Consider the following 26,806-nt stretch of genomic DNA (forward strand, 5'->3'; position numbering starts at 1 on the left):
TAAAAACAAGTGGAAAAGCAACTTCAGATTCAACAAAGACTGATTATTCTTTACAGCTCAGGATCGAGAGCATAAAAGAATCTAGCAGTCAACGGGGTGATGCTGCAGCCCCGCGAGGTAGCACGGCCCCCTCTGAAATATTCTCCATCCCTTTGATCTCATCTGATTTACTCAGAGGGAGCTGTGTGCCTGATAGCACCGGCTCTTGCCACGTCCACGCCTTGCAAGGATGTTCTCCCGGAGGGGAATATTGGGATGTCTCCTCTCTGTAACCTCCATGTCCAGATGAATTGGTCAAAGGCCTCATCTGCCGCTGATCTCCCCCAGCACACGCCTAGTAGACATTTATGGTCACGCTGCCTGGTAGGAAGGCAGGACCCCTGCTATGGCTGTCAGTGATTCACCCACAGCCTGGCTTGCAATTGAACATTACAATTTGTTCCAAGCAAGAAAGCTTTCACTGGACTATTCCAGACTGTTGAGAACATATTGCTGTATATGTGGATATTATAGTCATGAGGCGTTTCTCAAAATGACATCACATTTAGTCGAGTCTGGTTTTAAGATCTCTTGACAGTTTCTACAAAGTCCCCCAAGGCTCCATACTGTAAGTGTGGGTATTATCAGCAGTCACCCGCATGGCAATAACAGATACAGTATCTTCTGCATAGATAAACGCATGCACATACACAGATAAACAGAAACACAAATCTGCAGTGTAACATGCAACATTGGCACAAATCATTTATTTATTTTTAAGCCCTGCACCCACTCCTTCTCCTAAGAGTGAGAGCAATGTGCTGATACTTTACATATGGAGTGATGTGCAATGTGCTTTAAAGGCCCCTCCACTCAAATATAGGTCTTTCTTCTTGTCCCTACAGTAGGATGTTTGATCTGCACTATGCATTAAGATGTATGTGCAGAGTTTGAGTCCTGGTCCAGTATGCAACTTGTACAGTGTGATGTAGAAACCTGAAACCACCAGTGCACATCCACTGAGAATGGACAATATAGTGAAGTAGGAGACATCTTGTGTACAGCAGTACAACTTTAGAAATGAACAACATTTGCATATTCAGAGATTCTGGAGGTTTTAATGAGATAGAACGAGTAAATGAGTTTTTAAGGATTTTAACGTGGAAATTATACTATTTTGCAAAAAAACCCACATCAGACCACATTATTGTTCCAAGCAGACTATTTGTATATGTTGTAGTACATGTCTAGAGGATCTTAAGGATGCTGTTTTAATTCAATAATGTATTCATAATATTTTATTACAGCTAATACAACAGTGCTGGGCCCTGATGCAAGCCTGCTGAGTTAGGCTGAAATAAAGCTTCTTTGAAGATACATGTTAATGTTCTGCGGCTCTAAGCTGATGCATAAATGCAAAACAATGTGTTATGCAGACTTAGGCGAGCTCATTGTTTGATCCAACTCCTGTCAAAAGGGCAGGCTTCAAAATGAAAACAACATTTGATATTAAAGGACGTAGAAGAACAGCCACGCAAACATCTTTTAATGCACATGCACAACATGCACATTTGCCTAAGAAGAAGGTGTGTGTGTTTAGGTTATATGCCTTGGATGTGATTAGAACTAATCTTAAAAAGGTACAATGGGGAGTTTTTGACCACTTGTAGGGCTATATAGCAATGCTTTTAGAGGTGGTTCCCCATTCTGTTTGTATTGTGCACAAGAACACACATGCACGCACATGAACATGTCGAGATGTGATACACATTCCTGCATCTGAGCCACAGTTGGTGGCAGTAACATAGTGGTAGCTAGCAAACATGGATGTAAACAATGCGCAATTCAAAATATTCTTTTATGAGAATGGATGTTGTCTCAAAGTTTGCATAGTGCCTTTCCAGAAACAATGTCCAAGTTTCTTTGGATAATCCATAGACCCCTCTATAAACTATTCTATTTGTGACTTAACATTGAATAGCCCCTATACAAACTGCTGAAAGTGTGTTCTGTTGATTAACTGCGGCTGTTGTTTGTTCTCGAAATGTCATTTTATGTGCTGTGAGCACCACGAATGAAGTTCTATTCACCTTAAGTAAGCGAAAAATGGTTTTCTTTCAATTTGGGTGAACCAACCCTTTACACATCCCTGATCATTACCTTATATAAATAAAAAAAAACAACTCAATCCCTTTAACAGCTCCCCCATTTACTTTCCCATGACCTCAGGCATGATGAAGTGCACAATGAGGTAGAACGTCATGTAGACTTAAGCTAAGTGAGTTGTGAGGGCATTATTTATCATCAAAGGACTTTCTAATTACTCTTGATAGTTTAACATGTTGAAGAGAACACCAAGAATATGAACTTTAGCTCTTATCGCCAATCTGTAGCTGAGGCAGAATTAAGGATTGGCCCTGCACATAATCACTTGGCAGAGGCAATTATAAAAATAATTAGAATATTAATTAGAATTTCTCATTAGTGCGCCCTGTTGTTTTAGGAAATGAGTTTAATGATAGGAAGGCCTCTGGTCTTTATCCTTCCCAGCGGGGGCACAGTTTACCCTGAGAGCAGGAGTCACAGCCCAGGGACAGTGATGGGGCATACTGGGAATATTGTCAAAGGAGAGAAGATAGAGAAAATCAAACAGAGATTAGGTGGAGTCAACGTAGGATCGGGAAAAAAGGACAGACTACGACTGGGGAGTGGGATGTTTAATTGTGAGCTAGGGGGGGTATTTACATAGTTAATGTCTAACCCACATTTGTAAGCACGGCATTATGCCTCCAGGAGCCTATGACGAGTCATCATATCATCTGGGGTCCCTCTGAATCAGGGCCAGAACAATGTGGCTCAATGCTTTTGTTAACTTCCTGCCACTAAAACATGCTTTCAGTCCAGCTCTGAAGCAAATCTCATTTTGTTTCTGCGTACTTTCTTTCATTTAGCTTTGTACTCTTGTTATCTACCATATTTCCTTTTAGTCTGAGACCATTCTGTATCCCTCAAGACATGGCGCTGTGAATTCAGTTAGAATGGGATCTTTCAATTAGCCCTGGCCTCTGTTTGTCCATAGAATATTAATGCTTCCATCTCTTCCCACCACCAGTGGCAGCGTGTTGCGTTTCACCCACAGCAGACGAGCAGAAGAGGCAAAGTGTAGAAGCGGGAGACCTATTCATTTGACGGGAAGGTTAGTGAATAATCAGCAAAGGCCCGCCATGACACTGGATTGCGCTGGAGACTGGGCCAGGTGCTCTGGTTCACAAAGTTATTTATTAACCAAGATCAGCATTCAAATTTATTCTGCTGCCACAGCTGCCATTCCCACGGTCATCTCACAGTCGCCGCATACACACTCCGCGTGTTTATCATCTCTCTGTCCCTCAGTCTTTATCTCTCGCCGTCTCGCTTGTTCTCATTTGTTATTTTTTCCTCCCCAACCCTCCCCTTGCTCCCCCCAGTCTTCATTTGTGCAGATTGAAAGTCCCAAATAAACAAAAGTAGAGAAGTCTTGAATTCAAACAACAGTTCTGACACCGGATGAGTTCATGAGATGCCATGCATATTAAAATGCTGTGTTGACAGCCATAGTCATGGGATGCAAAGTCCTAGTTTTGCAGCGTGTCTTCATACTGATAAATAATTTGTCTCTGAACTTCTACTGTTAATTTATGAACAAAAATCACTGTCACACGTCTCATGATGTGCATGTAAGCTGTAAGGCCGCCTCCATACCCGACACCCCGGAATCCATATGGGTGATATATTCACTTGTCGGATTGAGCCTCTGGAACAGCTTTTTGTAACCTACATACAATAACGTGCAGCACAATAACATGTCAGGCATCAAAGCAATCCCACTGACTATCCAAGGAAACCCATTTCACTTCAAATCAGCCTGCACACAAACATTTTACAAACCCTTCCATTTGACTCCCTTTGAAAAATAGATCATCATGTTTGACAAATAAACCTGCATGGGTAAACAGATGCACCCTTCCCCTGTGTGAAAGCATTGACTGTGGCGATTGCCAATTTGCATGAGTGACTTGAGGTGTCTAAACAGTGCGGAAATAGAGCGCTGCCTATTATAGCGTGCTATTGATACCACTGCCTTGTGTGCCTCCTCAGAGCGCAAAGAAACGCCTTTCATCTTTTGTCAGGGCGCACAATGCTGCTTGTATTGTGGTGGGGTTTTTTTTGCAGCGGGAAAGCTGAAATGATGAGATGTTCCAGTGTGCCATTGTATGTTTTTCCATCAAGTTTCCATATGTAGCTGACAAATGACTACACAGACTTCCATTGCTACAGAGACCGTTCTCTTTTTGCATATTCAGGACGCATGCCGGTGCAAGAAAGAATGATAATGCTGTTGCCTCGGGGCAGTGTGCTCTGCAGTATCACAGTGCATATCCCAGAATATTCAGGGGAGAGACAAAGAGACTGCAGCCAAAGAAGAGAGTGTCCAACTGCCTTTCACCACCTCTGACAGTAAATGACAGTTGAGACCTTGCCCATGAAAAATGCCTCCGCAGACAGAGACAGAGATGGAGTGGTAGTGCATTCCCTGTTCCTACATCTGCATACATGCAAACTATACAAGTTGCACATAGCTTGACACATTGTGGAACATGTCCCAAATTTAGCATTGCATGTATTAGTTGCAAATTAGTTGTATATTTGTTTTAAATTTACATATTTAAAGTAAATTACTGTTTTATTTATTATCAAGTCAAATGTTTTGTAATCTTATAATCTCTAACCTTTATGATGACACTGTACTGACTGAAGTAACTGCTGAGTTTGGGGAACACTTTAGTTGGAGATAAAACTGAAAGTGAGTGCACAAAAAAGTTTGAAAATGAATATGAAAACTGTGCACTACAACAAAGGTTCAGTCTGCCAACTCATGTTTGATCTGTTTACTACAGCCCCGCAGATATGTTTACATAGAGATATTGGGGAGTGATGCGCAAATACCTTAACCCCCAGTCGGAGCCTACAGGTGGATGCCGGGGTGGTGGTGGGGCTTACAGAGCAGCAGCAGCAATACGGATGCAACAGGGGCATTGACAGAGCAGAGGGAGAGCTGGGAAATTGTGCAGTTTAAATAGACCGCCAGATTGGAAGCTTGCTTTGTTAGTGATTATGGAGTGAGACATGTGAGTATATCAGCGCAGCTCGAGTTGACTGCCTGAACTAGCACACAGGCTTCGCTCCATTATTTAAGTTTTCGACTGTTGATTGTACAAAACAAGAAATATGATGACATTAACATGGGCTTTGGGAAATTGTGACGGGCATTTTCTCCTCTATTTACATTTCGGGTAATACATTTACTGTTTGCCTTTGTATTCTCTTCCTCAAACATTTGGCAACCTGGAGAATAGTTAAACCCTATATGATGTGTCTTACCCTTTCAAAATTAGCACCCTTTTTAAAGAATATTGTTGGAAAAATCAATATCAAAGCCTGCCATATAGACAGGAATTGGCCAACTTGAAAGCAACCTTGGAACTCTATTGTTTGAATAACGCACTACTTGACCGACCTCATCATATTACTGCACTACGACCCTGTACATCAAGGTGGTAATACGTGAAAGTGGAGTCTGTTAGCACCCTCTCCTCCTCCACCCCTCACCCAGTCTCTCATAAACCACTTCCTCCAGTTTGTAACTGGAAGTAGCTGTCTTCATGTTGACCTTGCCATGCTCCATTGATCTGGGCACTCGAAGCTCAGGTTGTCTGCATTTATTAAGATCGGAAGCGGATTGGGGGGTTGGTTTGAGTTGACAGGTTTGACACCAGACACCAGGTACCTTCCCCCGATGCTCTCAGGTCTTCTGACACAAGTCTAATAGGCTCTGACAGGCACTCTGAATGGAAAATGTTAATGACCGAGTATGTTACGAGATGTTACTAGTGCTAGCTGGTATTATCAAAGGGTTTGGGGGGATGGGCGGGAGTCTAAATGGTGACTGGATATCCAAGGTCCATGATCGCGCAGGATGTGAGAGATGGAGCTGAACAAAGGGAAAAGGCAGTACTATATGGTAGAAGAAAAGAGAAAGATGGAATTGTGTGTACTGATTATTTGCAGCAGGTGTAACAATATGCAATTACGGGCCTTCAATCGATGCATTTAGTCCATTTTAGATGGATTTTAATGCATGGCAGTAATCAGTACATTTTCATTCAGGAAAAATAGAACAGCTTTGAAAGCAAAACATTGCAATAGTTACACAGCCATCTAAGTTCTTTTTAGAGGTAGAGAAATATGCTTCAGTTGCATATTTGAATAGTATTAAGGCAGTATTGGTGAAGTAACTGTTTTTTTTAGTTTTGACTTCCCGAAGAGACATCGCTTGCTAAAGCATTCAAACCTTGACATCAGAATGTTAAAAACTCTAACTTGATAAAACCCCCCAAAAAATTAATCACCAAATGTGTTTGCGAAATTTAAAAAAACAAAATGACTCTTTGAAAGAAGAGAACTAGGAGTGGCAATGAGACCAAGGGCCAACTAGCATTGTCCCTGACTTTATGAAAAGATGACAGAATAAGCTGATGTACTTTTTGATATATCCTTGCTCACCACCTCACACTTCATTTAGTCCTGAGCATAATTTTAAGAATTTCCAACTGACAAAATTACCTCCATACAAGAAGAAAGAGAGGACATGACTTGAGTGTCTTATTCATTTTTAGCATAATTTCAGTAAATTAATTTTGTTCAAATTTGCAGAGAGGACTTTGAATTGCGCTTGCTCTTGGGCTTCTAATCAAAAGGTACACTTCAACAAAACCATAGAAACTGCTTGTCCAGCCCACAAGTGACTTTAAATGAGCTAACTCCAATCACTGCGACAAAATTCATAGAATTAGACGTCACATTCGGTACACTGAGGTTAAAAAAGGAAGCTTCCCACCGAGTAAGTGAGGAGTAAGAGTTATTCTTTTGTTCTGATGTGGACGCAGTAACTAATCCACTCTGTTGCAGAAGAAAATAATGTATGAATCAAGTAGCAGTTGGTGAGGTTATAAAAGGTGAAATGAGAGAAGCTTGTGGCAGATTTGTGCTGGTGGTTTTTGTGAGATGACAGGTTTGGTCAGGGCTGGTAATGTTGTAGTGAGCTGGACGGTTTATGGTCAGCCAGTCAGATATGGGTTTAAGTCCTGGTTTCCGCAAGGATGTGTCAGGTAGTGGTCATTGCTGTTACTGTTTCAGTCACATTTTCTGGACAACAAATTGAATCCTGTATCAGTTGAACTGTCCTCATAAGAAAACAATAGTATTAGTTGTTCACTGAAATTATATTTACACAAGGTTTAGCTGCAAATGTATACATTAATGTTGCTACACTGCTCCAAAAAGTCTTATGTAGATGGTTGGGGCAGATGATTTGGTGTAAAGTGCCTTTGCCAGAGACTGCAGTTTATGTTTCCTCCCAATTGTCCATCGTTCTTTAAACTTTCAGCAAGTAGTTTCAGTTGCCCAAATCACACCTTAAGCATAGGAGAGGCAGAACAGAAAATGTTCAAGTAACAAGGACAGTCATGGGGGATCAAGCCTGCTGTTACTGTCTTGTGCCTTACTAAAAAGTTTTTTTTTTTTCAAAACCTTGACCATGATAGTTCCCTAACTCTAAATAACCACAATCTTTTCCTGACCTTAACCAAGCAGTTTTTGTAATTAAATCTTACAAAAACTGTACAGTATACAGTCTTAAACAGTTTTGGAAGCACTGAAAAAATTGTATTGTCAGATCATAAACCACATTTTGGGGCCATTTGCAATGCAATCACAAACAACATATTTGGTTGTTTTTTTGGTCAAATAAGTAATTCTGGAAGGCACTGACATTCTGCCCCATTTATTTTTGAGACTTTTTGCCATTCATGCTTACTGTTGATGCTCAGCCTTTAAACTGCAACCATACCATGCGTTGCTTCATGTAGACTCCTTTTCATTTGCAGAATCAGAAGTATGATGACACATACAAGTTCTTTGACTGTAGTTCCCAGGAGCTCTCAATACATAGTGAAGACAGACAGGAGAGAGTTACATACAGCTAAACAAATATGAGCAACCTTGAACATATAGCTGTTATATACAAGCAAGAACTGGACAACAAACTGTACAGATCAGAATGCAGGAATAAATCCTGCATTTTATTGCACTTACTGTATATTACACTGTAATATAAATGATGAGGTTGCATTGCAGATATTTCTCAGAAATTTTATTGATGGCAATTTTAACTGTTCATGGGTGAGATGGCATATGGAAAGAAACCTGTTAAACAAGTTTTGTGCTGTAAAGGAATCCATATGTTCTACCGAAACTAAAAGCTTAAAATCAAAATCCACTGCAGTACTAACACCATCCAATGCAACAACAAACATTAAAGTTCAAATTAGGACAATTATTTTACATCCCAGTTCACTCAGTCAGTCCATTTGAGCTCCCCAGGCACAGCGTAATTATGGATGGCGAGGGATGTTTTTTACTCAACGTGGCCTTAAAAGGGTTCCCAAAACTCTCTTCCTCGATGGCACCCTGGGATAATTCAATTTGTCCCTAATTCCAAGGGTTGTAATTGAGCACATGAGCTTTTCTTAAAAGGCCAGCTGAGTACTTTCAGAAAGGTTAGAGTAGCATGTCTACATTGGGCATATTTGTGTGACTGTTAAGTTTGGAATGCGTTGCTAGAGAAAGGTAAATGCTGTGATTATAACATGCAGTAATGTTATAATCTCTCTTTCTCTCTTGGTTCTTTTACTTTCCTGGCTTTTCTTTTCGTGTCTGAATCTGGTTCCAAAAGATTACCGCTTGCTAAGCCCAAACAGGAAATCTTAAGCAGTATCCTTTCACATTTTCTATGCTGTTGTCTGGTTATGAATCAGGCAAAGGCACCTGTTGATTCACGCTGTCTGATTTGGCCTTCACTGCACACTCTGTTACAGAGAGCCTGTGCACACACGCTGATGCAAAATCTGAAAATTTTATTTGACTGAAATGTTTTTTTTCACAGAAACCCAACTTGACATCAGATTAATTTATATATATATTTTGAAACCAAACTCTGTAAACTTCTGTAAAGAATGAAGGCAGACATTCTTGGTGTCTGAAACAGTTTTTGGGATAAAAGTTGAACAAGTACAGCACTGATGTTACCGCTGCATTAGATTAGCTGCTGGAGTGAAAAATTTAAAAATTATTTTTTGGAGAAAAAATGTTTTTCAGAACAGTGTGCAGCTAATCATACACAAGAGTTGCCTGTTTCCACGCACTCATGCTATTTCAGGCATTGAGTGTCCTTTTATCCCTCTACTCCCTAATAGCTAAGCTCTATTGATTTTCCCTCCAAACATCTGTCCTATTAGTATGTTCTCATCAAATCTCTGATGAGGCCTATTCCCAAGATGAGACGGCGCAAACCATGCAGCCATAACAACAGAACCCCATTAATATAACCCTGAAAAGGTACCTACAAGTAGATGGAAAAGGATGGAGGAAGTAAACAGGGACCACTGGGTAAAATGGAAATAACCATGAAATAAAGGAGTTCAAATCATAACCAATGTTACTTCTGGGTTAAGAGCGGTCTCTCCATAAATGCAATCTGTCTAAATTTGGCTACGGCCTGTACCGAAGCAGGATGGGCCCCATATTACCAAGGTAACTAATTTCTATTAGCTTCAAACAACTGAGAGAGAAGAGCTAGGGGTTGAGATGGAGGGGGTGGAGATTAGCCCGAGCTTGGACAGCCTCTATAATTGGGCCAGGCATACATTTCTCAAAGGTAAAGCCAAAGTGCATGTTGTTCTTTTAGTTACATCCTTTGTTTTCATTATTAACAATCCAGTCTAACCCAATAAGAACAGTAAGACACTGAAAATGGTTCTTTTTTAACAACTATATTAATCTTTTCTAAGGTTTGATAGCAGACATTACCATGACCAATTCCATGTAGGCCTTTAACATTCAGAAGCTGAAATGTGGAATTTATAGAATAATAACTACGAATATGCACCAGCCTGAATGCTTGAGAGCTTTGAGCAATTTTGCTTTAATGACTATTTTTCTAAAAAGGCCTATGCTGACTGCACAATAGGCTGGATAACAGAGTCAGGAAGAAATTACAAAGCTCCCGTACTTCTAACAATCACTCTCTTCAACCTTTGTAAGCACTTTTATCATGCCCTTTATGTTCTTTCTTGCCACCGTTCTCCTCTTAGCAGTCAAAATGTGCAATTTTGTGGTGTCACGACTCTAGCATGTGCTTTACCTTAATAGTTTTAATATTCAATATCCCCCCTCTCCTCCCCTGGATGAGAGTATGAAAGTATCCATGTTGAAAAGATCATAATGTCACCAACCTGAGGAGAAAATTATCCTTGTCCTCCCCAGTTTCTGGGTGTCGTAGACTATGTCAAGACCATACACGAACCAAAGTTCCACCTCTCGCCTCTGTCATGTCCTACATGTGAACGTGACTCCGCTCACTCAGTTACAGCAGGTTGAGAATGTCCCGTCTGGCAGAACGGGGAGAAAGACAGAGAGCACAGAGAGTGAGATCTATATCATGGTTTATTGGTGAAAGAGGTTAGTAAGTGTTTGATTCCATTTAAAAGGTTAAGGTAGCAATGCTGGTAATGGAAAGAAGACTGAAGGGGGTGAGAGGATGTGAGGGGAGAAGCATGAATCATATAGAAAACGTGTGTGTGTTGGAACCTCGGAAACAGCTGTGCAGCGCCTCATAAATGCACCACGGAGACAGGTGCTCCCTAACATGGAAATATAGCCGCCATGCCAAAAGGAGAGGCCCTATTTCATGCGGCACTGTGGGACGGGGCGGAGGCGATTCACGGTTCATCTCCACTGACCCTTCTGTCCTTCAAGAAGATTAGCCCTAGCACATCAACTCAGAGCCAAAATGGAGGACGGCCCGGCCGCGGGTGTCTGGGTTCATCCTTTTTCTGACATTTGGGGGGGAACATGTAATCAGTGCTAAAACACGGTGGGGGGAAGCAATACAAGGAGTACTGATGCGTAAAACCGGCCTGCACACTGAATGCTGAAGCCTTCAGCATTCTCAACAGCTCTTCAATCAAACTGATGCAATTGCCCTTTCCACAAACACACTGAGTTGGTGACAGGGCCCCTGCACCCTGCCCCCCGCCTAAAATGAAGTCTGATTTCAATATGAAAGTGAGCTTTGCACATAATCAAGCTGAGAGGGGACCCAGAATTGGACACACACGAATGGTTGCGATCCAGCGCTTTTTTCATGCTGATGTCCCAGCTCTGCACTTTTTTTTTTTTTTGCCTTGGCTGCATGTTTTCCATATATTACACATGACCAGAGGTTGAGATAATAAGGTTTCAACCCAGTGTCAGGGGGACATATACATGCTCCTGTGCTGCTGTGACTAATGTGAATCCAGCACCCTACAAAGGACAACTGGTTTCAAAAATTCAAAGATTTACACAATTTTAGATGAAATTTAATACTGAGACCGTGTCTGCACCAACTGTGCTATCTGAAGCTTACTGGGGTTTCCAAACACAGCATAATGGTGTTTGAGTTTTGACTCCAGCCGCTATCCAAAGACAAGCTCAGGCCCTGGAATTTGGGATTTAGACACTGCAGCAGTTCCAATGTGCAACAAGGAAAAGGGAGAAAGTAAAACCTGCAAAAATCAAAGACTTCTACGTGAACCTTCCTTCTATGTGAATAGACTCGAGCCTCTCAGATTTTTTTGGACGAATGACAGAAGACGGAGGTCACACAGAGGTGGAGTCTGGGAAGGCTTTGGAACTCCCCTGGCATCAACCTGCTGGGTTAGGAGGTTAGCAGGTTGGTACATGACATACATATCCTGCCAACTGATGCTATTTCTGTCTGGGCACCTGCTTGGAAGCTAGTTGGAGTGGCAAACAAGTGCAGATTCTGTCCTCCAACACTTCAGAGCACCCGCACTCTTCATAGGTGACAGTCGCTGGCACGCTACAGTGATTTTTAAATACAGTGTGTTGACACACCCTCTGCTTGTCATGCTATATTCAGTTGACTTGGAATCCTGGCTGGAGTGTATCACCAAACGCTTCAGTAGTAACTATAGCCTTACCATGGAGACATCTAGGTCAAAACTTTTTGGAGTACAACTACGTTTAACAGTGTGCAAATATTTAAGCATCAATAATAACATTTTTACTGGCAGGGTCTGATTGTTGATCAGTACCAATGACTTAATAAATACTTTTCCAGCTGTAGATATTTCTGGCCCTACGGTTTGGCCACATTGCTGTGTTTGGAGCAACAATGTAATTCTGAGGCCAAAAAACAAATTACAAAACAATGTTCTTATTCTAGTGTTTAGCAGCATTTGGGTTGCATCCTGCACCAATCAGCTAGTGGATTCAGTCACTTTAGTTTCATGCTAATTGTTGTCCTATTAGACAAAGATAAAAATGATCAAAGTTTATTTGTCAAACAGGACAAAACTAAAGAAAAGTTTCAAATGAAATGTGATTCCTCTCGAGACCATTGTTACACTTTGTTGTGACAAATAGAGTGCAGGATGAAATATTGGCCATCTAATTTTATGGCTTTTGAACTAATGGTTACTTTTTAAATTGGAACTGATTTAGCTGCAAATTGGCTGAGAATCTCTTTTTTTAAATGAAGCAGTGAGAAAAATGGGAACTAATTTGGTATTAGAGGGTTCTGTGGCTTGAAAGTCACAAAAATATTCACCTGAAAGACACAGTGTAAAGACATGATTAACCAATATTCCACTAGAGCACTGTGAAATGTTCATATGATGCCTGCTCAAATATACTTACAGTAAGTCTTAACTGCACAGGAAGCTCTCCCCCACTAAGCTATATCAATGGTGCCATAAGGATGTCCTAATGGCGTCTGACTGACGTCTTCACCATGTCACATAAACCTTCATTAGTAGTCCCTCAGTCGACATCCTGACGGCTGCGGATGGCAGGTCAAAGCCATTACTAAACAGCATTGCCAAAGACAATAGCATGTATAGAGGTAGGTTTGGCTAAAACCACCCTTCTATTGGATTAAGAGGCCAATGAGAGGGAAAGGCGATATCCCATAATGATGTGTCGTGGCTGCCTCAAAAGGCACGCTCTGTGATGAATCGGAAGGTTTGGCCTCATAAATTATAATTATTTTGTGCCAGCACGGTTTGAGCAAGCCACTTAGCATCGCAGCATCTATCAGTCCACCCATATGGCACAGAGATTAACGCTGGACATTTTTTTTTCTCCTCAGAAAAATGTCATTAGGGAGTGGGAGGAAAACAGAGTGATGTGGTTAAGGGAGCAAGGAGGCTGCAGTGCTTGTATAAATCATACAGACTTTAAAATTGTCTTTGAAATGCAAGCACTTCCTTCATAACTACCGCACAAAAGGTGGTGTTTTTACACAATAGTTGTGCCTCTCTGAAGCTTATTCACACTCTAACCTGAGACATCCCAGTCCATGATTGGAAATTCACTTAAAACATACTCTTCAACTTAGCTAATGCTGGAAGTCCCAAAGAGAACTGATATTCACTAAGACAAGTGGGACCTGAATGTGAAGCGTATTGTCGTGAGGCCAGCCAAGATTTCTGAAACCATACCTGCTGCTGTTCGGTGAATACAACACTGGTTTTGATTAGTCATGCTGGCATTATACGGTATGTTTTCTTATAATTGCTCTACTACCAACTGTTTCTAGTTTGTCCTCATTTTTGCAGCTGCTCTGGTTAAATTAAAATGTTACTTTTGTCAAGGTGCATTCAGATTGCTTTAGTGTAACTAAAGTAGACTAAAGACAGGAAACAGTTTGACTCTGGAAATATTCTGGAAATATCATTAGACTACAATTCCATGTCATTTTCATAACTTTCTGTATGTGTGGCACACTGAATTGTTTTCATATGTGGTTCAGTTTAAATTCCATTCCATTATGAAAATGCCCGGCTGCTCCGCTCATATAGAATCAAAAATGAAAAACCCAGATACAATGCTTATGAAATCCCACTTGAGCAGAGTGACACATGCTCAGACAGGCTTCTGGAGCCAACACTTGTACTGGGTTTCGTAATTTCCAATTAGCGAGCAATTCCAAGTCCTAATTCAATCCCGGCGAAACTCGTTTGCCAAGTCATGTGGCAAATCGTGTCTTATCTAAAAATAACCATTCTAGACATCTATGAAAAGAGCAAGTGAACATGTTATTGCCAGCCTTGGTTGCATTAGTTGATATGAAAACCCTAATGTCTACAGTAGAAAGACTAACCAGGTAACATATATTGGGAGAAAAAAAAAAAAGGTGAGAGAAGCAAATAGAGAATGAGAGAAAATGACAGGGACATAGACCAAGAGACTAACAAATAAAAGGAAGGAAACCTCAGAGGTCAATGGGTTATGAGCTAAACCAAGGAAAATACTGCTTTCTGCCTCAGTCTGGCAAGTGTCCAAAGGCTCATCTACGGCTTCCCTGACGTTTTTATGTGATCAGACAGCAGACCACAGGGCACACGTTGCTCTGATAGCAGGTCCTAACATCTCCTCTGTGGTTTTTCTGGCCCACCAGGCAAGCAGTGCTGAGAGAGGACCTGTTGTTTGACGCACTGAAGGAGCTTTGGCCTTGGGACAATGTGGCTGTAAAGTGTTCTTTCCAGTCAGAGTGATTTGAAACCTTGTAATTTCAGGATCAGTTTTTATGGTCTGCAGAAGGTTTACAGTTTCAAAAAAAAAAAAAAAAAAAAAGAAGATATAAAACTCCAAACAAGTGCTGGCAATTGCTCATGGCTGGCTGTGCGAATAAGAGGGTTGTTTCTATATTTTGTTTAAAACCACACAACAGTCATTTACCCTGGTAGCTTCATTGCTGCACAGTGCAGATGTCTACCTGCAGTGAAAAGGGTGGCTTATGAAATATTAATGCCAGTTCTCAGTGGCACTTTGCATATAGAAACCAGCACAGGCTAAATAATGACAATACAAGGAAGATATTTTGGTCTACAAAAGGCAGGGAAGAGTTCTAGCAGGAGTGGTGAAAATCTGAAAAATTGCCTCCAATTTCTTATTTGACAATTCATCATTCAATAGCATAGATAAAACACACGGTCAACATCACATCTTTCAAGAAATAGGTCTTGCTAACCAGCAAGCTTCTGTCCGTCCTGTCTAAAAATGCCACTTTGTACCTCAAGAGGCGATAGTCGGATGGTATATAGCCTAGACTAGCTTAACTGGTTTCTCCTGAAAAACCCAAATCTTTAAAAACTGCCAACAACTAGGGGCATCCTGGGACTCATCTGGTGGAGCAGCTGGCGCCCCACTTGCCTAGGGCTGAGTCCTTGCTGCCGTGGCCATGGGTTAGTACCCGACCTGCGGCCCTTTGCTGCGTGTCATCCCAATCTTCAGCCATCACTATCAATTTAAGGCAATAAAAGCTCAGAAACTATACATAAATAAAAAAACAAAATAAAAACCCTGGATAGGCTGGGCACTGCCGTTTTTAGCAAACATTGCTGGGGACTCTTTTCAAAAGTGCATGTGGTGCTCTGGTGAGCAGCAGGAAAATGTATGTGGAATTGGCTTAAAATAAACTACAGTGCCAATGTTCATGGTAAAGGAAAAACTTGGTAAGAAAGTGTGGATTAGCCATAATAGCCTTCAAACCACACACTAGTTGTGACCTTTGACCCTAAAACAGAAAAAGGAGTTACAAATGCTTTGCAGTTCTAATGAGGGGTGCCCAAAAACTAAACTATTCTGCAGCCCCACTGCTACCCTGTTCTTTGCTGTTCATAGTGTGGGAATTCCATTAACCAACCTGGCATTTGTTTGGTTCCTCTCAGAGACCTTGGACCACACAGGGCTTTATGAGATGGAGGTGCCTCTCCCCAAAAAGCAGGGTTCTTTTTACCAGCAGCCCACTGAAAGGAGAGATTTTTAGTCGGCAGAAATGTGCTTGAATTGTAGCCACTGATTAGAGATGCCTTGTTAATGGAATCCCAGTTAAAGACGCCTGCTGAGGTTTTTCCCTTGTGTGAGAATGAATGGGCTACTGTAAACAACTAGACCCCCCATGTATAATTCTGTCATGTGAGTGCATGTTGAAGGTAAACATGTTTTACCCAGAAAACCATGCAACATATAGTGAGTTTTCTCTGTACATCAGTGCACTTGCTGTGAGTCCTTGATGTAGAGAGGAATAACAATCAAACTGCTGTATCAGATTCCACTGGGATATAAAATTAACATTACAAACAGTACATCCACAACACTTCCTCCCTGTGCATCCTCTCTGTGGAGTTGGAAGAAAAATAAGAACAGGCAAAGAAAAGAAACAAATTTTTCACCTTTGGGCTATATGCTAATTTGAATGATCTAACTAGTATCTGATTTGGAAGTGCACACTGAAAGTGAAGTGAATAAAGGGGAGCGCTGGATCACAGACAATGTGGGAATGACTCAGGGTGAGAGAGAGACCTGATACGGACTCTAATTATCATAAGCCATATGCCTGCAGCCTGTGGAGTGGCTGCGAGGTAAATAAAGATGATGACAAACAACACTGCATATACTACCAATACCGCCCCCTCACTCCTCTCCTTTCTCATCAGAACAACACAGGCTGCCAACTGAATTAGCATCAGCTGGCTGATACATTTGTAATCTATTCTGAGCATGGCAAACAATACAAATTGGATTTCTAATTTATCCTGATTCATTTATGCAAAGCAAGAGTAATGGAGTGTCGCCATAGTAACGGCTTTGATACATAAAAAGTTTTATCACAGAGCTCAGAAATACCTTCATCGTCAGGCCTCGACAGGAATTGGTATCAAAGTGTGTGATTTTTGGAAAATGAGTTTCACATATTTGAATTTCAACAAACTCTCTGCTCCTCTTATCTCAATATGCCTGAACACACACACACACACACACACACACACACACACACACACACACACACACACACACACACACACACACACATCTTGTATCAGGCCCACAAAATTACACACACTCAGGTTTTTGTCGTGGCTAGAAATGCTCACACACTCGAAAAACACAAAGAAAATGAGCAAAGACAACAGGTGATTCTGAAAGAGCTGACTCTTTGCACGCGCCCAAGGCATCAGCCATTGATTAGCCAGATTAATTACAGGTTTGTCAGTAGACACCACCTTTCTGCAGCCAGGAAATGAAAACAAAAATCTGCTCCTGAAGCAAATTCACAACAAAAGCAAAAAAAAACCCACCAACAACAAGAGGAAAATCGATGGCGAGGGTCTCACAATGCAAGCAGAACCTGGGTCCTCCTCACTCTTTTGATTATCTAACTCCCAAGAACAGCAAACCCAATTAATGATATCGTTTTCTGGCTCCATTGAGCCATTTTCTCCGTCCGAGATAACCTAGAGACACCAAACATGCTGATAAATGGGCCGTAAACTCCTATCCGCTAAAATAACAACACTGCCTAATGTGTCCACTAGGATGCTTATCACAATGTAATCATTATTGTGTTTGCACTGAGATTACCATGTAGGTCAGTGCAGCTGTGTATAGAGTATTATGTTCATTGTTTAGCTTTGACTTGACATTGAAAGTATTTTATGTGTTTTCCCTATAGCATTGCTGTGGCAGAATGAGTTCGCCAATGTGTGCCGTGCAGATTCAAACTAAATTGGACTAAATCAACCCTAACAGCTCAAGTGTCACTCGAGTACAGCGTGAGCCAAATATCCTAAGATATGGTATGTATATTCTGAAATCAGTATTGATAACGTGGCTACAGAGGCAATCTAATTTCACTTTCTAATTCTCATTATGTATTCCTTATGATAAGACCAGGCTGTCCATTGTTCTATGCATTAACAGGAATGTGTTATCTCAGATTGGTTATGACTTCAGTTTGACTAAGGCAGGCGTGGAATGTGTACTTTTCAAGGTATCAAATTGGCTGTGATTATACGTTCTTTCATCACATCAGAAGACTACGTCGTAAAATAAATTATTTTACGATTAACATAAACACACAGTAATAATTGCAGGAGGAAAAGTAAGCAAACAATAAAAGTGTGACTTTTATTTTTGCTGAAAACTTGTAGCTGAGGCAGGAGAGAGGCATGATGGGTGTGGAGACCATTACTGAATACAACTACCTGGTTTAAACTCTCCCAAGTGCCCTTGAGCAAGAAACTGAATCACTTCCAGCCAGCAGGTCACAATTTACCACTGGCTCAGCCCTGCCCCCTCATTAGTTACTGTTGCTCTGCCTGTCAAGCTTTCCATTCTGAAGCACTATGCTGTTCACAGTGATAATGGTAGCTGATTTACTGCTCAGAATTTGCAGTAATTTTGGGTCCTCGAATTTACAGAGAAGTAAACAAAAGCAGGGCCGAGCCAACAGCTGTGGATTTTGTCAGATGAAAATACAGCTAACACCAGCTGATTTTAAGCTACTGCTGAGGTTGGTTTGGAACTCTGTATTTACCTGACTCCTGATGTTTTCAGCTGATTCATTTTAAAACAAAGGCCTGTATTGGGGTCTTTAATACGCACATGGTGGTTACATACATGATCTGAGGCCGAAGCAAAAAGTCAGCATCCCCACCAGCTGATCATCCGTAGAAGATGGAAAGAAAGGAGGATGGTTCCTGTATTGCAGGGTACAGGTCGTTATAGTTCGCTGTTTCAGTCCTGAAAAGGTATTATTTTAAAAAGTAACTTTTAACACCACATGATATTATAATTAGCTAATGACATGGCCCCTACCTTTGGAAATAATGCCACTGTAATAAACTCTAGATATTAAGCTAGTTAGCCTGGCATGCTAACAGATAAACAGTTTAAACCCTTACACTTTTACTCTTTTGGTTTTGAAAAAGTGATTAACAAAGACAGCACCCACCAAACTATTCAGATACAGTATTACTATTAGAGCCCCATGCACCATGTTGCAGCATGTTGAGAAACCACAGCTCGACAGGCCTGCCATGCATAGTTATTGTTGCTAAGCTATGATTTTCTATTCGGGCTGGGTTTTAGTGAACTGTCAGTTCTGTGGAAACCTGCTACCATTCAGTGAACAGGGAGAATATTCCCACAGTGATTAGTAAACAAGCATATTATCAACTACAAATATTTTGAAAGCCTGCATGTGTTTGGCAGTGTGAGTCAGGTTAGGAACCTTAGACACTGACAATGCTTACATGGAGTAAACACAATAGTGATCGCCAGGATATCACTGCCAAAGGTTTGTGTTACCTTAAATTTTCCACTTGGCCACACATTTGAAATTGTCCAAGCCTTCAGACCTGATTCAGACAAGCCAGACAATTTACTCTGAGTAGACCTATAACACCAAAAAAGAAAACTATTCTTTTTGTTTGTTTTTGAACAAGGACATCCCATTATCAGGGATATTTCTGTTACTGTCACAAACGCTTGTTGACATGTGCCTGTGGGACATACTGACATTGTGGCTCATGGTTCAGTGGCTTTATTTTTCACCAGGCAGCGGTAAGACTACTGCTGCCATTCAGGCTTAGCTCACCACGGATTCTGTCTTTTTACTCATTCCTCGACAATGACCCCTGAAGCCAGTGGCGAGTCATAACTCACCACAACATGACTACCCTGCGGCCAAATCCCCTGGCAGGGGTTCTTTCTTATTCCCTCTCTAACCTGATCTCACCCAAACATCACACACACACACACACACACACACACACACACACACACACACACACACACACACTCAAAATTACATGCAGACTAAAATGCCACATGTGAAACTTCCACAACAAGCTTTTGTTCTGGTAAAACTTAACTGGCAAAACAAAAGAACAGTTTTTAAAACTTGTTAATGTTAAGTAACAATAAAATCAATGTGTACAATGAAGCCAATGTATGACCTAATGTACTTTTAGAAACCACTGGAAGCTGGCTCCCACAACAAATTTTAAAAAAAAGTTAAACCGCAGAATTGAAACCATTAACCGCTGAGAAATTAGTCCGACAAGTTCCTTTCTCCTTTTGTGTGTGTTTCTGGAAATTAATTTGAAAACTACAAATGTATCCTGCTCCAAGTCATTAAAGACACAAACACACAGTTAAAACCCTGTATTCCTATGTCTCTCTTAGTAAATGTAAAGAAATTCCTTCCTGTAAAACATTTAAATATTTCTGATGAACCAGGGGCTTATGCATTAATGTATTGCACTTGACTGTTAGCTCGTGGGTTGGCAGCATGGTAGGAGGGTGTGTGTTTGGGTGTCCGTTAGGAAAAACTTTGTTGAGGTCGATTAACTTTTCCCTCATCCTCCTGTTCATCAGCAGACGTGAAATGGACGACTGAAAAACACATCCAGCACACTTGTGAAGCCTTGTATCTAGACTGCTATGAGTCTTGCCATACAATTATCTGTATTAGGAAGCAGACCTTCCAAATCCACATGTAGCACAAAAAAATCTCATTAAAATTGAATACAATGTTTTAATCAGATTGTTTACTTTCTATGTTAAGCCTATTTGTGTAGCTAAAATTGCAATCTGCCTCTCAATGTCATATACTGCCAACAACGAGAGACTGACTGTTAAGATTTCTTCCCTCTGTGAGAATGACATCACCAGACTATTGGCTCATTTTCATCGCTTTCATCCGTGAAACAAGTTTGCGTGTGTTTGATGATGGTTGCACTTAGTGGTGTGTATCAAGCACCTACTGCTGCGAGCTTCCTGTGGCAAAGGTCATGGCTGACGCTCAGCGGAGTGCTCATTCATGGCATTTATCCTTTTTACTGTCAGTTAGGATCACAGGCGCACAATGCCACGATAGGTTATCCATACCATTAACGGAAGACACAGAGACGACAGGCAACAAAGATGAGGCTGTCGGAATGGTGAGACGGTGATGTGTTTATGGGGGGAAAAGAAGAAGAAAGGGAGGGATGGGGATCAGGAAATGACAGCAAGAGAATTGAAGCTCAGCCCTGGGATTTGTCTTACATTTCCCTGATCTTGTCCTAGAGCACTCCCTGTTACCATCCTCGGAGGGAAGAATTTATTTTCTATTTATTTCATTTTTATTTGGGTCTCTAGCTGGATATTTATATATTCATTTGTGCTGCCATTGGTGTCTGAGAGTGGAGCCGTGAAGTGCATCACATTAACTGTATTGACATAAACAGCTCGCCGGGCGCATTGCCTCAGCCTTTGATGAGGGTTTAAGTAGGAAGCCATTGAGAGACTTATGGAGAAACGTTCCCACGGGATCAATAGATTATAGACCTAACTAATCTTAGTGAGCTAAATAGCAGAGCTCGTAAGGCAAAACGACAGTCATATCACTAACACATGGTGCGCCATTACTCCTCTCTGCCCTCAAACTGTAATTATTCTTTACTCTAATGTGGGTCATGAACGAGTAAGAACAAGTAATAGTGTCTGTTGTTTTCCGTGTGTGTGTTGGTTAGTACATTGCTCTGAAGACCTCATGGAATAAAAAATCTGCGTCATCATTCTGACATCTTATTGGATCTCCAATCAATTACCTTTTAAACGTTGCTATCCTGTAAATGACTGTAGATCAACGTTGCTATCCTGGTACCGCTATAAATGTCAGTCCTGCATCATATCTGATTGTTTCTTGGCATTTGGCTATTTTTAGCCAAACAACTTCTGCATCTGATATCTTGCATGAGGTGGATATTCATTTTTTCAAAAACTGTAGCATAGAAAAAGAAAAGTAGACGGAATGGGTAGAAACAACTCTTTCTCCCAGAAATGATTATTGATATGCTGCTAATTCAAGACAGCAAGTATGTTTTTAAAGGAAAACATTGCAGCCAGAGTATGTTTTCTTGTCATTATAATGAGGCAAATGTTGATTTGATGGCATGTGTTATGGGCAGAATATTCATTTGTGAATGTATCGTCAAAGTGTTTACTGACAACGCATTATATTTGTTTTCTTACAGTATTCGCTCTGGGAATACAACATCCAAAACTAAAGCACTTCAACGTAAAACCAGATAAGTTAATTGAACACAAAATAAATTTGAAACTGATAACTTCAATAATTGTAACTCAATTTTGTAAGTTCTTGATCAAGTAACTTTAGCAAACGCTGAATTAATTTTGTAATTGTTATTTATACTGTGAAAATAATTTACAAAATTGAGTTTGTGTTACTTAATTATTATTATTATTTTTTTAGTTAATAATAACTTATTGCATTACAGTATTGTTTATGGTTCTGTTTCAGCACTTAGAGTACTTGGTTAAGGTTAGAAAAAGGTTGTGGTCTTGATTTAATATTGAAAACAGCAGCACTAAACACAACATGTTGACATAATCAACTATCAACCGAAACAACAATCTTTTGCTGAGTTTAACGGTGAAACAGTCTCAAATGAATGCTAATGCCTCTATATGACCTACAAAAAAAATAAAAGGCTGCCACTTGGTCGAATTTGGTCGGATTTCCCACAAAATCAAACAAAACAAGGCGGTAGAAACACCAGAGGGGCCGCCAGAATCAACACAAAATTAAAGTTCCTTGTATAGCTGCTTCGACCAAAGTGCTTTTGTTGCCTAAACCTGACCAACACTGGTACTCAGCATGCAAACTCTGGCATCAAAGTCCTACGTTTAATGCGCCCATCCATCCCGACCACCGCAGACTCTGTCCTACCTGTTCCCTCACTGAAGTGGCCAGAGGTTGACAGATACAAGGTGAAGCACCCAGGACAGAGGCCCAATTAGACCTCTCCATGGGGAGTGAACCTCTGCACCATTCATCATACCATTTCAATTAAAGCCATCTAAGAAATGATTAAATAATCAGCTGCAGGCTAATGGAGCCATATATCCTTGTTACGGGCGGACATTGGTCATCGGCTTGGGAATGTCTGGCCAGTGCCAGATGTCACACAGCAATGCCAAACGATTCAGACAGATGATAGAAAGCGGGAGGAGGGTGGAGAGTAATGAGAAACAAAGAAAAAGGAATGCTCATTAGGCCGAGATGGAATGTAAATGTGAATTCATCACAGGGAAAATTTCTCCATTTATGATTGCGGTCACATTGTGGAAGCCTCCATGCCCGTTTTAATGTCACTCACATGTGCAGTGGCGGCTGACGCTGCAGACCGAGGCAAAACGATGGGGTCAACAGTCCCCCACATGCATCAGCAGGCTGCAAGGCGGGGAAACACAGAAAATGCCACGATTGTTTGTTTGTCTGCGGTAATGCACAGTCCTGTCCCTGTCAGCCTGCTAGCTACTGTACACAACTTCAGTATACAGCCATTTAGCTGGACAGCGGGGAGTTGCTGGGAGAAAGAGTCTGGCCTGTTGGCGAATGTTGGCAGACAGATAAACTTACTTTATTTTTTCCTTTCTGCACACACGGGCTTGTAAAATATCCATTTCAGTATGTTTCACATTTTCTATCACCCAGGCTTAACGCAAAACTTAATTTTGGAAATAATTATAACAATTTCTCTTTGAAAGTATAGCACATGGTGCTCACAAGAGCCCAATATTCCAGGGTTAATCTTCTCATGCAGACGTTTTATTGCAAAAACATCACATACACACACACACACACACACACACACACACAGAACCCTGTACAGTTAGACCGGTTGGGTTAAATAGCCGTCATTATCAGGCTCGGTGGCTGTAGAATGGGGGTGACCCTGGACAGCTCTCCATCTTCCCGCTCTACGGCTGCACATTAATGGTTAATTGATGTCATGGGGGACTGCTGATCAAAGGCTTTCTAACCAGCCCCCTTTTCAAGCATGCTCCACTGCTATTCTATTAGCAAGGCAGGCGTGTCAGATGGAGGTGGGGTGTGTGTGTGTGTGTGGGTGTGTGTGTGCGCGTGGGGGGGCTTGGAGCGTTAGGGGCGGGGTGGGTTGTTGTTCCAGTCCCTCTCTTCTCTTCTCACTCATCTCCGTACAAAACAGATACCCCACCACCACATACACACCCCACCCTGCCCTCCCTCCTCCATGATAATTAGCCCCTGCCATACACAGACCCAGAACACACAAGTAAGCGCCACACACACACACACACACACACACACACACACACACACACACACACACACACACACACACACTGAGCTGCCACCGTATCTGCAGCTTAAAGTGCTGGTGTTCTGACAGCCATCAGCAGAAATAGAGGCAAATCTTATTTACCTCGCTGGGTTTTCAATTTTTATCCCTCCCCCTTACCACCTCCTCCCCCCCTTCCATATTTATGCCACTTTTATGATTTCTCTCCTCACTATTGTCTGTTCACCCAGATTTCCGCTCAGCAATCATGCTAATGTAGTAACCAAGGGCCTTTTAGGTGCTTGGCTACAATGATTGTTGTAGTTGAAGATCACTGACATTTTCAGAATTGGAAGGATGAAGGAGATTTGTCACCAGTTCTCTGTCAATCAAATGGGAATGACGACAAAACTCATACTTCGGTCTAAATCATACAATTGTAACGTCTGTAAATATCACTATGTAATGCTGAGTTTATTTGTTTTTTCCCCCGGTTATTAACTCATAAAACACAAACTGAAAGACAATCATACACAAATCAATCAAAAAAATAAATGAAGTGAGTGAAGTTGACCTTTAGTGTTGTGCAACTGGGGTTTTACAATACAATAAATACTAAAGATCAAGTTATTCACAAAACCTTCGCTCCAGGGCTCAATATGTATCTGTGACAATTTTGATTAAATCCATTTGCAGCTGAATCTCTAGCTCATTTAGCTATTGCAACACAAACAGACTGAGATAGGACATTAGGTCACAGTGAATAGTAGTGAAGATACTGTATGTCAAAAATGCCAAAAAAACCCCACTTCATCTACAAGAGGAATATGTGTACATTTGTGCACCTGGTACCCTTGCTGGACTGACAATTCATCCTCAAAGCTGAGTCCCTGCCACGCCATAGACTGTATAATTCAAAATGGACGGTCTCCATCACGTAACCCATAGGTTTCTGAGGAGGCAGTCTTGACTTTGTCGGCTCCCGGCTAATCCAAAAATGGGCAAAGGCACGGAGCATGGGTGGTGCTGAGGCTGGCTGAATGAAGCCTGGATAGTGAAAACAGCCACCTGTGACGGCACACACCTCGAGGAAGTGCAGTTTTTGTTACTTCCGTGTGGGCTTCATTTGCCATCCACGGGGGTTGCTGCTTGTGCCAAACTGTGTTACACACTGCAAGAACTAAGATGGCTTTGCGAAGCTGCAATATTGTGAATTTGGAGGGCAGTCTGGAATAATTAGTGTTGCCCTGGGTCTGAGTTACTGTTTGCTGGGCTCGCAGAACATTCCCTCTCAGGCTCTTTGGCTGCCAATTAACTCACACACGCACAAATGATCTGGGATGTGCCCTGAGCTGTAATCTCATTACAGATTGGAGTGTACAACCCTCATTTCAGTGCATCTTCTAATGGTTTGCCTTCTGATTTCCACAATATTTCACAAACATAGATTTGCCTCTGATTGCAGTGGTTGTAGGGGAAAGTATCATGTCCCACCTAAGGCGGATTATGCTGACACTATTCAGTGAGGAGGGACCTTATTGCACCCCTGCAAAAACATGCTCAGCCTGCTGAAGAAGAAAGAGAGGGGTCACGGTGGATACAATCTCCTAGCACACTTTTGTTTGCTTTAACCAAACACAAAACTCCTGCAATATGTCAAGTGAATAAAAAGCATCTAATGTTTGATGCATCCGAGCTGCTGGTTTGAAGGCATACTGCGCGCTGTGAGAGCGGGGCCAGCAGAGCCAGTTATGCATCACAGAGGAAGCTAGATAAACGCATCATCCTCATCGCTCTCGCACAGCGATTTCCCAGTAGTAGGTCTACTTGATGAAGTGCCAGATCCCCTCCCTGTTATTCTCCGTGCGCCAGCCAAGTGTCCACATGCATGAGTGTATTCATCAGTCAGGTGGCACTCGCCTAGTTTTTTTTTCTCTCTTCTATTCTTCCTCCTGGCTGTGCCCAGGTGTGAATAGGATTGGGCTGATTTATCTCCTTTGTGCTGCTTATCAGTGAATTGTAGCGATAACCAAATGAACTCAGGTAATGCAAAAACGCACGCACTCAGTGATTAAATATGTTGTTAGCATGCAATTATGCTCTGTATCACATTTGCGGAGCATAGAGTATGGAATATAATACTGAGTCCGCATGATCAATGGGTCACCCAGGAAATCCTGGCCTATAATTGACTTATGTGAAAGCCAAGGAAAAAAACCTAAAGGAAAACATACATGGGGTAAACTACAAGAGAATGAAAATAATTGCGGTAATCAAAACAAAGCCTGGAGCCGTTGGCACGTTAGTCTGACATTTCTCTCTCTCTGGCACCTGCATAAACCTTGTTGTTGCTCTGTTTCATTTGTTTTGGGGCCAAAGTGATTAATGGCAGGTCTTCACATGCAGCCTGCCACGGTGATATTTGTGTTCACTCCCTGTTTTTATCTGTCAAATCCAAATCTATGCAACATACCTGTAATTACACTAAATCCCCAAAACTGCAGACTCAAACGCAGAGCAGAGGTTAGGAAACATCTGATCTGGCCTCCACCCTGCCATTACAGCCCTCAATACCTCACATCACCTTGCAACAACACCCGCCACAGTCATCCCCCCACGCCGTGTAAACTGTGGACTCGGAGTTCTCACAAATATTTCTCAGGTCATACACCCACACCCCCCCTCTCTCTTTTCGTTCAGGGGTT

At 41.5% G+C, this 26,806-nt stretch overlaps 1 long non-coding RNA gene across 1 annotated transcript in view; it reads left to right on the forward strand.

Moving 5' to 3' along the window:
* LOC127369489 (uncharacterized) overlaps window positions 1–26,806 on the forward strand; it is a 136,137-nt gene that overhangs the window by 66,929 nt on the left and 42,402 nt on the right. The window contains exon 2 of the long non-coding RNA XR_007886081.1: window positions 17,660–17,783. This is a non-coding gene — a long non-coding RNA (uncharacterized LOC127369489). The remainder of the gene's footprint in view (window positions 1–17,659; window positions 17,784–26,806) is intronic.

This window comes from Dicentrarchus labrax, unplaced genomic scaffold, assembly GCF_905237075.1.
Source record: "Dicentrarchus labrax unplaced genomic scaffold, dlabrax2021, whole genome shotgun sequence".
NCBI classification, from domain to species: Eukaryota; Metazoa; Chordata; class Actinopteri; family Moronidae; genus Dicentrarchus; species Dicentrarchus labrax.